Consider the following 14060-nt stretch of genomic DNA (forward strand, 5'->3'; position numbering starts at 1 on the left):
ATTATTATAGGGTGTTCCAACTCCATTTATGGAAATTACATACATATAGTTTGTTTTATCGACAAAAGGCGAAGAATAATTCAATCTTACCGAATGATTTGAGCTATTTTCAATCTCAGCATTATGAGAGTGCGTGCGCGTTCGAGGCTCGCTTTCAAGCCTATCACACTAGAACATGCCAACGAATGAAGGGCAAGACTTACATACCTTTGTTGTGCCTTACGCCCATCCAATTTCAATTCGTTTCGTCAAAAATCTGGTAAATGGTCACCTTTACCGCTTACTATTCATGAGTTAACATTTCACTCTTGGGTTTATACTTAGCTACCGAAATTTCGACAAAGACCTCCCCTATAAATGGACGCCCGAGAATTTGACTCGGCCTTAGAATAACCAACAACAAGCCAACAACAACACCAACAACAACAACAAGTACTACAAAACACAATATAACACAACTAGTCTTTCTTCCATAATGCAATGCCATTCACTTCAAATTTCAAACCATCACCATCGTACTACATTCATTACTAAAAAATCATTACAATGCCATACGGAAGCGTTTCATAATATTTCTACAATATATATACAAAGTATACAAAATATACAAACTTTCCAACATAAGGCCCTAATTTTCCAACACTTCCAAATCAATGCAAACTTACATCATTTTTCCTCCGTTTAGATTATAAAAATCATAACAACACATCTAACATATCAAACAAAACAATTCATCACTATCTCCAATTCTTCCATAGCCACGGCCAACATCCATATTTTCCAACTCAACCCAATTTATTCAACTTTCATTTCCAATATAAATTTCACAACAACCACAACTATAATACAACACAAAATTCAACATAACTTCCATGCACAACCATGCACACACACACACGGCCATATGTATATATACACACACACGGCTCACACACCACAATTCACAATTCCATGCTTTTCATTCAATTCCACATACCATAACATATATATAACCTTCCATAACACAATAAAAACATGAAATCCTTACCTTTTCCAATAAGTCCTCCTTCCACCAACGTCACTTTTCCGCTCAAACTAATTATACCAACTTGTAGAGCACCTTGAGCTTAGTAGGAATATAAGAAAATTACAATTTTTGTAACCAAGATTGAAGGGCTAGGAATTTTTTTCTTTCTTTCCTTTCTCTTTTCTCTTTTCTTTTCTCTAGAGCCGACGGGCTCCTCTCTCTCTTTTTCTTGATTTTTCCTTTTGTTTTTTTCTTGAAACTTCTAGGCATATCATACATATATGTATATATTATGAAGCACATGACCATCACATGCCCACTTAATTGGTTTGGGCCAAGGCCATATGGCCGGCCACCTCTCTCTTTGGGCCTTAATTTCATTTTTTTTTTGAGCCTAATAACCTCATGAATCATATTTTGCAAATTCGAAACAAATTTTCAAAATTTCAATTTTGCCCTTAGGCCTTCTCCATTGTTTTTCGCATTCAAACTTCCATAACCGACATGCACATACTAAGAAAAATCCAAACTTGACCTCATTCCTTACAAGTCAAGGTAAATTCCAAGTTTTCCAAATACGCAAAATTGCCGGATGTAACACACAACAAGATTATACTCATGGCATACCAAGAACTATGACTCAAGTCAAGTTACTATTTAAGAATATCATTAAATCCGTGTTTGAGTTTCGTATTCTTCTTCCTTCCTTCACTCAAGTTATTCAACAACCAAATACTCTTAATAACATGAAATAGATGTAAAACTCACCTTTGATCATATAAGGATGAACTTGGATGAATATACTTCACTTTGAGAGAAAGCTCCAACTTCAATACCAAAGGGAATCTTGACTTTTACAAAAACCCTACGAGCTTCTTTACACTTGATCTCTTAATCCTTGGTAATTAATCTTTGATTTCTCCCAATTTGTGTTGATATATGGTGTAGGAACTTTCTAGAGCTCAAGAGGTGTGGAGAAGATGGGAAATGAATTAAATGATCATGGGTCATATATATATAAAAAAAATGAAAAATCTATAAAAAAATGACCTAATTGAGTTATACGGACACTTATACGGTCCGTATAATTTTATACGGTCCGTATAAGTGGCTTGTATAATACTACGAGGAACTGACCTTCTCTGGGCAGGTTATACGGACCCTTATACAGACCGTATAAAGTTATACGGACAGTATAAGTGGTCGTATAACTCATATTTTTCAAAATTGTTCTCGTTGATTCGTTCCATCTCAAATCCTTATGGAACTCTCTTGGAACTTGTATGAAACTTCATTAACTATCTAAGGAGTCGTATAGCTTCTCCTCAAGAAATTACTAAATAATCATTAACTCACTAATTGCTATATCTTCCCCAAACACAACTTATACTTCACTTCCTCCGACGAACTTAGTTTCTCTGATTCGTAATACTTCAAAAATCTTGTGGTATACACGCTTGTTTCCTACCAAATACCCTCCCCAGGTGTATGGACTTCATGTTCACTTCCTTAAGCTTGCATTAGACTATTCACAGCACAACAACACGAGATGTCCGAGGTGTAACAGCCTACCTCTGCCACCCCTCGATGGACAATCACGCAAGATATGCCCGATTCGTGCGTTAGGAATAACAAGCGCCTGAACCTAGGCAGCACTGTCCCAAATGTATCCTACCATATTGATTGCACCGTGGTAGGGGTTCTCATCTAACTGGAATCACCTACGTGCGGGAACCTGAACTGCTAGAGCTCTAATCTTGTCCAAAATAAACAAAAAGTAATCAAATCTCTTACATATAAATCGGTACACTAGCTATTGGTGGCTTGGTAATCGGGAATACCGTCAGTCTCGACTTCTTTGAACTCACTAATAGCACCTGAAGATCTAGCCCTCTTTCTATTACCTCTATTATAATTACGCTCACCCCTTTGTTGCTACTATTGTTTTCCGAGGTTAGGGCATGGGCTTGAATACGAGAAATATCCATTCCTTCCTGAAGTGAGGCTATCAAGCACTCCTTAATCAAATGTGGCCTTAAACCACTCACAAACTTGTGTACGCGGTCCCCCATATCGGCTATCATTGCTGAAGCATACCTATCCAAAGAATTAAAGCGAAGGTTGTACTCTCGAGCACTCATATTCCCTTGTTTAAGATTCAAAAATTTGTTAGCTCTGGCTCATCAAACCTCTGGCGGCAAATAATGTCGGAGAAAGGCATCTGCGAACTCTTGCCATACTGAGGGAGGTGCATGTATCCCCTAGAGGATATCCAGTTGCCATACCAATGAACAACCACATCTCGTAATCTATAAGAAGCCAGCTCTATTGACTCAACATCAGAAGCATGTATTATCCACAATGTCCTCAGCATCTCATCTATAAAACTCTGGGGGTCCTCATCCGACTTTGACCCAAAGAATTCTAGAGGGTTCAGACTAATAAATTCATGGGCTCTAGCACTGACAGTGTTGCACCTCAGACATTTCAGGTCGTTGTACAGTGGATGGACCAATGTGGGTCTAGAATGTACATGAAGTCCCTACAGGTAGGAAAGGATACTTCATAATTCTAATGAATATTCCAAAGACATTTGAGGTAAAAGAAGAAAACTCGCCGGAGAAAGTTAAGGTAGAGTCTTGTTTGGGAGAATTTCACATCGTTTGAGTTAAGGCTTGATTAGCATCACTTTGAGGAAGAGATATAAAGTCCCTTGGATGGTTAATGAAGTATTATATAAGTTCCAAGAAGGTTTCATAAGGATTGGAGATCAAACGAATCGACGAGAACAACTACGAAAAAAGGGTGAGTTATACGACCACTTATACGGTCCGTATAACTTTATACGGTCCATATAAGGGTTCGTATAACAGTCACAGAGAAGGGCCATCTCTGATGGAATTATACGATCACTTATACGGACCGTATAAGTGTCCGTATAACTCAATCGGGTCACTTTTTCAGATTTTTCCTCTTTTTATATATATGTGACCCATGATCATTTAATTCATTTCCAACACTCTCCACATCTCTTGAAAGATCTAGAACATTCCCCACACCATATCAACACAAATCCAAGAGAAATCAAACATTAATTACCAAGAATTAAGAGAATCAAGTGTGAAGAGGCCTTCTAGGGTTTGTAGAAGTCAAGAAATCTTTTGGTTTTAAAGTTGGGGTTTCTCTCAAGTGAAGTATATTAATCTAAAGTTCATCCTTGTATGATAAAAGGTAAGTTTTACATTCATTACATGTTATTAAGAGTATTTGGTTGTGGAATGACTTGAATGAGGGAAGAAAGTAGAAGATGAAGCTCCAATGAGGATTTGGTGATGTTTTTGAGTAGTAGATTAACTTGAGTCATGATTCTTAGTATATTATGAGTATATTCTTGTTGTGAATGACACTATGATGTTGACGAAGTATTATATGAAAATGGATATGGTGTTGTAATGTAGCTAATATTATGAATGACCTTGGAAGGGAGTTTTGAGAATTGAACAATGTTTAACTTGAAGAAGTCTATTGATTAGGGTATTATGGGTGTTGCCATTGATGTTGGGAGTTGTTTAATTTATGGAGAAAGTTGTTGAAACAAAGGAGATGCTGCCCAATTTTCGTTAGCTTTTAGTCGCTTTAGCTTAAACTCAAGCATATCTTCACTTATCTAATTTTAGTACGAATTCTCTTGAATGTAGAGTTGTGAGCTTGGAAGAAGAACATTTAGTCATTAAGAAGACATAAAGGTACGTTAAGTCTATTCCTCTTTCTTTCAAAGGCATGACTCCTATACTATGATTTCCTACATACCTCTATGATCCCTTTTACATTCAAAAAATTGAGGGTTAAATATTCTTAAGAACTTCTTACGAGAAAAAGAGATGAGATATTTTCTATGATGATTATGATGATGATGATTTTAATGCTAGAAGTTCCAAGCTTATGGTTGCAAAGATATTATGAGATAATTGAGCTTATCTTATGATTTTCTTGATTTCACTCATTGTTATGCTCTCACCTTATGCTACTTGTTCCTTAGAGGTGAGATGTAGTGATGATGATTATTCTATAAGGTAATCAGAGGTCACCGACCTTACGTCACTCTGATATAATTGTAGCTTTAATTGGGCTCACATGCATGCTTATTTTTATATATGATTATACCGGGCCTAGTTGGCCGGGCAGACACCACTACACTGGGGGTAAGTGGGCGGCTTATGGATGATGATAGTTACATCAGGCCTAATTGGCCGGGCAGTCACCACTAGTGGGCGGCGTGAGATAATTATCCCGGACGCAGGCTAATGATTATATATGACTCAAAAACTACTTATATATGTGTGTGTGTGTGTGTGTGTATATATATATATGTGTGTGTGTGTGTGTGTGTGTGTATGTGTGTGTGTGTTATGATGTTGTTTTAAAAAGTCAAAGTTAGCATGCATGGTATCCGCCTTAAGGGGAAATCACATGTGCAGGTCATTTCTTTATCTCATGTTCCCTTATCTCTTTATTATGTTATTATTCATGCCTTACACACGTAGTACATTGTTCGTACTGACATTCTTTCTTTTATGGGCGTTGCGTTCATGCCCGCAGGTAGACAGGGAGCACTCTAGGAGTATTATCAGCAGATACACAGGAGCACTCCACTTCTCCGGAGTTGCCGCTTATTGGTATATTCTTTTGTATACATATTTGGGGCATGGCGGGGTTCTGTCCCGTCCTTATGATTTCTGTACTCCAGTTACCGGCTCGTACATACATATGTGGGTGGTAGATTCCTTATGATCTCTTTAGTGTATGCTTTGTATATTAACTTGTAGCCTGTGGGCTTGTACAGATATGTATATTTTGAGGAGTAGTTGTGGATCGTTTCATGGTAAGCTTTGTTTGGGAATTGTGTTGATCTAAGTTGAATATGATGATGAGCATGATGAGTAGTGCTCGGTAGGTTAGCCCCGGGTACCCGTCATGGCCCTTTAGCTGGGTCGTGATAAAAGTGGTATCAGAGCAGTTCCGTCCTAGGGTGTGTTTATGAGCCGCGTCCGGTAGAGTCTTGTTTATGGGTGTGAAGCGCACCACACTTATAAACAAGGATCTTTGTGGGGGGCATTTAGGAATGATTGACCTTCCTTAACATCATAGATCGTGCGATAGAGACATGATATAAGAATTCCCTTTTCCTTAACCGTGCGCTATATTTTCAGTAAAGCCTATGAAAAGGAAAGCTACAGCAGCCCAAAAGGGCAAGCCAGTAGCCGAAAGAAGGATTGAACGGGAGCCACCTACAGATAAGGAGGAGGGCGAGTCCCCGGTAAGGCCATTTCGGTTCTCTCATATTTCGCCCACTCACGGAGGGGTAAAGGGGCCTCGACCTTAGCTCCGGTAGCCCCGGTTCTTGCTGATTCCTCGGTCCGGGGAGATGAGATAGGTCATCCTTTTGCTGACCTAATTAGTAGTCGCTCAAGCTCAGCGGCAGGATGTGGGCCTGGGTGACAAGATTTGACGGAAGAGGGTCAGGTCTTCAGGGTTTGACCATGAGTTCAGAGGCGCCCCGAGGCAGCAATTCTCTAGGCTCTCAGCTCGTTCAACAACTAGTGCGCCTCTACAGTTTCTTGGACCCAGGGTTGATAGATCTGCTTGTTTAGGGCAAGTTCAGGGTTCTAGAGCTTCCAGTTCCCAAAACAGGGATGATTTAGGCCGGATGAGATTATCTACACCCTGATGTACTCAGTGTGATAAGCCACATCTGGATCGTGTCGCTTGGGTTCGGATGTTTGTTATGTCTACACTCGGCCAGGCCATTTCAAGCGCGACTGTCCATCGCTACGTGGTAGAGATAAGGTTCGGCCTATGGGATTAGCAGTTGGCTCTTCATTATCGGTACACCCTCCGAGGGAAAGCTTACAGACACAGGCAGGATGTGGCAGAGGTAAAGGAGGAGCATCCGGTTCGAGTGGTCCTCAGCACCGCCTTTATACACTAGCGAGACCACAGGATCTTGAGTCTTCCCCGATCTTGATGCTATTACGAGGTATATTATCGGTGTCCTCTTTTGACATATATGCGTTGATTGATTCGGGGGTTTTACTTCGTTACATATATTACTCACGATATTCTTGGCCGTATTGGGGTGAAACTTGAGCCAATCAAACATTTTAAGGTGTATACATACTGTTGGTGATCCGATGATAGCTAGAAAGCGCATGATTATGAGTAAGTAGACCTCGGTGAAAGAGTTGATTGACATAATGCTTGAAAAAAATGAAATTTTAGAAAGGGTGTTCAGGTACAACTTATGAGGCAAGCCTTAATACTTTACATTCTTTTATAGTAATCAGCCCTACGTGGTTGAGTTGTATATCATATGTGTTTCTATATGCGGCCTCCTAAGGCATGAGATGTGTTTTCAGGGTTGTGTGCAGGGTTGGGATTGTTATGTTTACAAAGGAAACTCTGCCAAAATTTTCCAGAAATCTAAGGGAAATTGTGGAGACTTTAGGTAGGACTATGGCAAGAAGAAAGAAAGGGCCCAGCAGTGAGTGATTGGAGACGAAGTTAGTGGTCAAATGCGGAATAAGTGTAGCAAGTATGTATTAAGCTGAAAGGAACGATGATTAGGTCAGGATAGAGTAAGAAACAGGAGAAGGGAAAACGATGTGCTTGGGGTAGCAAGAAGTTTTATATACTAAGGAGAATTTAAGAGGCAAGCATTCCAGAAGAAGTTGCAAGTTAGAAGAATTCAGCTAGCCCCTTTTATGCTTTGGAGGATTAAGTTATGGAATGAACTTGATATATACGTATATGCCGATGCATGTAACACTGATTCAAATTACTAAGTTAGACTTCGCCGATGATTATAGCGGGAGAAAAATTTTCATGTCACTAGGAGCCAGCCTTATTGACCTCGGTGATACCTCGAGGAAAGAGATCAAAAGAGATGTATTCACGAATGCTCTTTGCCTAGAAATTAGTTGACCTTATGACCACAGTTGTGATACGTATTTGTAGTTCGAGTTATTTACCCGAGAATTTACTCGAACGGTTACATGACAGGAGTATGTTATTATTGATATGAAGGGAAGCGAAAACAAGGTAGGGTTGATCAACGAAACAAAAGAACGATAAATGATGAATGCTCGGTATGTGTGATGTGTGTAGTAGAAAAAAAGAAAGGAGAGAGAGAATAGAAGAAAGAAAGACATGTTGGAAACAGAGAAGGAAGGGCAGAAGTAAAGCAAATAGAAGAAAGGTCTATTAGAGCAGAAATCCGATAAACGAGAGGTGGAAAGAGTCGGACCACTGTGGATATTCTCACTAAGTAGGAATGTTAATAGGTGTCGTGAAGCGATTGAAATTTTGAATCGGTGTGAGGACGGTGTGGCTAATTAGACTATGACGAGGAATATGGAACCACTTGTTGAGTAAGATATCTTATGCATGAAGAGCGAGTTTACACAACATCCCTCTAAGGAATTAAAAAAGGACCATGTGTTACCCCATTGTTAAAATGTTGGGATAGAAGAGTATACTACTCCTATGGCAGTGGGGACCAGATCAGAGAAGAGTATGGAAGGATTGACGTTGAATCTGAAGTTGTGATTTAAAAAAAAAGGGGGGGGGGCGGGGAAGAAGTCAATGGTACTCTGAAATATGCTTAGGACTATTGTCCTATGAACGAAATCATTCGAGAAAAGGATGAGAAGTAAGACAAAAGAAGAAACAAGGTTTGATTGTGAATGATCAATGGAATGACTTTATATGTATGCCGAGACAACAACAAATGGAATTGCATTCTCGGCGAGTTATACGGAAGAAAGGTCCCAAGGAAAGATTATTGAGAAAAGGTGGGTCAAGAGAGGACGAATTTATGGGCGATGCGGTATAGGGATCATAGAGCGGTTATGAGCTACGTCGATGGAAATGACTAACATGCAAGATGATCCATGGGCCTCGATAGAATTGAGGAAAGAAGCATAGGGATAAAGGCAATTCCCTCATGGTTTAATAGCTGTGGCAATTAGACGGTAATTAAAAGAGTCAATCAAGGAAGTAGTCTTCGACATTCCGAGGCAATGTGGCAGCCGGAGGTGTAAGAAGGAGATGATACAAAATATAGGCTGTAGAGTGGAAGAGGGGCTGTAATGAGACAAAGTTAGAGAATGGGCAGATGGCGGAAAATGCGGTATTAACCTCAAGAAGATACATCATGTGAGTATTATGGCTTCTGTTCAAGTGTGAGACAAATAAAAATGAAATGGTATTTCCATACAACAAGGGCTCAAGCGAAAGATTTCATAGTCAGGATACACCGGCCAATGAGTTTAAGATTAAGATTAAGGGGAGAAGTGAATAATGAACTAAGATGAGAAGTCAAGTGAAATATCCACCGTGAGCTAGTTGTGTGGATGCGGAGTTCCAATGTCGTATACCGGTTGGGGAAGCATTGTACAGGGAAAGCCTCAAAGGCATGCTTGAGTCAGAATTTAGTAATGTCTTTGTTAAGCAAAGGATGCGGAGTTAACAATAGAAAAGGAATTGATAACTATGTGGAAGCATGCGAATACTTGACGGTAGCAGCCTACAATGAAAAAGAATAGATGTGTACGATTATTTAGAAGAGAAAGTTTATGGAGCATATGAGAATTTCAAGCTTTGTAACATCCCGTAAATTCGGGTTAGGCGTGAAAGTGTAAAACTAGTAATAAGATGATATTTTAGCTATATTAATCCATTTGAGATGAATTTGGGTGATAAACGGTCATTTTGAAGTCAACCCGAATAGTGAAGTTCGTAGAAGTTCTCAAACTCATCTAAATTTCGATAGGTCGACTTCTAAAGCTTGAGTTTAATGAAAATAAGTTGGGAATTTGGGAAAACTCCCTCAATAAAATTTGTAGATATTTGAAATACCTTTCCAACAGTAGGTTTCTTAGCTCCGACGAGAGATGCGTGCTGGGAGTTATGCCCGTTGTGCGGGTATCATCTGTGCAGTACGAAAATTAGGCGTGCACGGCGCCTTGGGAGGCACCTCGGGCGGCGCCCTAGGACAAATTTTTAGGAAACTCAAAATTTTGATGCCGCTGAAATGGATACACTGTGTGCGCGGCCACCGAGGCGACGCCCCGGGCGATGTACCCGGGCATTTTATGCACAGTGACTTTCTCGAATTTTATAAAAGCCTAACTTCATTATATTCATTCCCTTCGTTTTGGTGACTTTTAGAGGAAACAACCCTAGGGTTTCCCCAAAACATATAAGGTAAGTTCTTGATCAATTTCTATCATACTTCATCAATCTAACAAGGAATTAACACTAGTTCATCTTCCAAAAACCCTAGTTTCTTGAAACCCAAGAAAGAGAAGAAGAAAGGGACGTTAGGAGATGTTAATATTCCTTCAATAAGGTATGATCCTTGACTTTTCTGATGTTATTGAAAGGGTTTAGACTAGTTTAGGTTATCCTATGGGATTACAATCCATGATTGATTCATGAAGTGTTCAAGAACACGTTCTAGTCATGAAAACCCTAGCTTTCGTTGGTAAGAAGGGTTTATGGGTGGAAATAGGTTAGAGTTATAATCTCTCCTATCTAAAACTATTGTAGAATAATTGTTGGATTGTGGGAAGTACGCTTGAGCGGGAATTAAAGTATGTCTCTTTTGAACATACTCTTTTGATCGGTTTTTATGAACTCTTTGGTTGTGATTTGTATGTCTCTTTTAAGGCTCTTCATTGAATAAAAAGGTGAACTTTTCACAAATTGAAACTCTATTTCTTGCTTTAATTATGGTTAATGTGCGTGAGGGGACAAGCCTACGTTAAACCTAGTTTGTATCATCTTCTACGTACGTATATAAGTTATAAACGTTTTTCCCTTTATAAGAAATAATCAATAATGATGGCTAAGGATTGGTATTAATGTTTTCATGATGAATTATGACATTGAAATCTTGGTTAAATAAGTGTAAACATTTTCAAGACATTCTTTGAAATGATTTATCTTTACGATATGGCATAATGAACCTTAATGGTAAATAGTGAGGTGACTACCTTGAGATGAATTGTAATTCGGCTTTTATGCTATGAACTACGTTGATGTGATTTTGCCTATCCATTCGGGAGGATGAGTGGTCACCGAGGATTTCATATTCCGGTGTGTTTATGCCTAGCCATTCGAGAGGATGAGTGGTCACTAAGGATTTCATATTCCGGTGCATTTAAGCCTAGCTACTTGGGAGGAAGGGTAGTCACTATGGATCCTAGTGTGGTAATTGCCTAGCCATTCGGGAGGAAGAGTGGCCACTACCAGGTTCGCCACCCGGAGTGTGGTTTATGCCTAGCTATTCGGGAGGAAGGATAGCCGCGGGAATTACGTATTCCGGTGTGATGCGGTGTGTTTGGGAACCCTACGGTCATCAATTCGATGTATTGATTGATTCTTGGGCTGTATTGGCATGTGTGATATTCTTATTCTTTCATGGGAAGTTGTTGTTGATAATCGTGATCAATTTGAAAGGCATATTTGAAAGTTGTAACTTGACAAAAGGCTTCTTAATCGGTATTGATAATTCTTATTGAGATATACAAGTTGAATAACTATTTTTACATTGATTTCACATGGGTTTTAGAACAAATTTCTTTAAGTATTATTGTACTCTATTTTTGTATTACTTGTTGTCCCGAGGCACTCACTGAGTACGAAGTACTCAGGCATACCATTATTGTTTTTAATGGTATGTTAGGTAACGGAGAAGAGCAGGTTCTTAATACTTTGGGCGTTTAGGAAGGACTTGCGGTTGCTGCTGATTTGGTGAGCCCACACATTCATTTGTGGGACACCCGAGTTATTATATTAGTTTAAATTTTTGCGTCGATGAGTTAGACTTTTATTACTTATTCTTAGAAGCTCCTTAGTATACATTCGAATGTGGGTAGAAGAAGAGTTGTTGTTTAACTCTTTCGGGCACACTATCGTATTTTGGTTGAATTATTTAAATTATAAAGACTTCGTGATTTAATTCATATATTCATGAATTGTTACATTTATTTTATAAACTGTTGGAGGCGAACATTGAACCTAGCGGGTTCAAGTATTATTATTGTGTCGTTTAGGTTCTTCCGATATTGTTCATGATGTCGGATGCCGGTCAAGTCTAGGGTGGGTTTTGGGGCGTGACAAGCTTAGAGTATTCCGAACATAAAGAAATTAAGGCCGCACCGCAAAGTAAATGGAGTAAGATGGATCTAAATGAGAAACTGGAGGTGAAGAAGATAATAAGAAGTAAATTTGTGTGAGACAATTTCGTGGCACTAATCAAGAATGGATGTTGCAATTGTAAGGAATCATATAAGCTATCTGTGGAAATTGTCAGGCTAAGATACCCGGTTCTCTACTGGTGCCTGAAGATCGATACATTCGAGAGGCACAGGTAATACGAGTCATCCGGGTCACCCCGCCCCCCCCCCCCCCCCGAAAAATTGTGAGATAGATAAGCGGATAGAGTTAGTTTTCCAACTTCCTAAGGCACGCTATGAACACGTATGTTAGACCTTTAAGAAAGATGAAGAGACCTGTTAGAGTGGCTTGAAATTGATAGATCTAGATGGTCGTATGAAGCTTGCAAGAATGGGATAGCATCAATGTATTGGAATGTGGGAATTTCATCTTGAAGAGATTTATGAAGATTACTAAAGGACTCTACGAGAAGTTCTTACCGCCCTCCCAAATGGCTTCGGGGCGGTGAGTTAAGAACTAAAAATTCAAGCTTGATGAAAGTATTATGAAGGAACGCGAAAATAAAAGAGATGAATTGGAAGGCAGCAGAAGAAATGAAGTCCAACTAACCGTATTTATTTCCTTCCCCATAAGAGGTTCAAGGCGAGACGCCATTGTCCACAAGTATGTAATATTTCTTTTGATGCTTTCTTGGTCGTGTGTGGCCATGCTTTCTGTCATTATTGTAGCCCTGTGAGGAAATATATTTTGGGTTCTTTGTGACAGGATGGTGGTGCCATATTACAAAGGAAACTCAGGCGAAATTTTCATAGAATGCTCGAGAACCTAAAATTCGAAGACGAATGTTCTTAAGGGGGGGGGGGGGAGAATGTTACACCTCGGACATTTTATGTCGTTGTACGGTGGATGGACTAATGTGACTCTAGAATGTACATGAAGTCTCTACAAGTAGGAAAGGATACTTAATAATTCTATTTAAGATTCCAAATACATTTGAGGCAAAAGAAGAAAACTCGCCGGAGAAAGTTAAGGTAGAGTCTTGTTTGGGAGAATTTCACATCGTTTGAGTTAAGACTTGCTTAGAATAACTTTGAGGAAGAGATATAAATCCCCTTGGATGGTTAATGAAGTATTATATAAGTGCCAAGAAGGTTACATAAGGATTGGAGGTCAAACGAATCGACGAGAACAACTTCGGATAAAGGATGAGTTATATGACCAATTATACGATCCGTATAACTTTATACGGTCCATATAAGGGTTCATATAACAGTCACAGAGAAGGGCCATCTCTAATGGAATTATACGGTCACTTATACGGACCGTATAAGTATCTGTATAACTCAATCAAGTCACTTTTTCAGATTTTTCCTCTTTTTATATATATGTGACCCATGATCATTTAATTCATTTCCCACACTCTCCACACTTCTTGAAAGCTCTAGTACATTCCCGACACCATATCAACACAAATCCAAGAGAAATCAAAGATTAATTACCAAGAATTAAGAGAATCAAGTGTGGAAAGGCCCTTTAGGGTTTGTAGAAGTCAAGAAATCTTTTGGTATTGAAGTTGGGGTTTCTCTCAAGTGAAGTATATTCATCCAAAGTTCATCCTTATATGATAAAAGGTGAGTTTTACACTCATTACATGTTATTAAGAGTACTTGGTTGTTGAATGACTTGAATGAGGGAAGAAGGTAGAAGATGATGCTCCAATGAGGATTTGGTGATGTTTTTTAGTAGTAAATTAACTTGAGTCATGATTCTTAGTATATTATGAGAATAATCTTGTTGTGAATGACACTAATGA

This window comes from Lycium ferocissimum, chromosome 12 (assembly GCF_029784015.1).
Source record: "Lycium ferocissimum isolate CSIRO_LF1 chromosome 12, AGI_CSIRO_Lferr_CH_V1, whole genome shotgun sequence".
Classification (NCBI taxonomy): Eukaryota; Viridiplantae; Streptophyta; class Magnoliopsida; order Solanales; family Solanaceae; genus Lycium; species Lycium ferocissimum.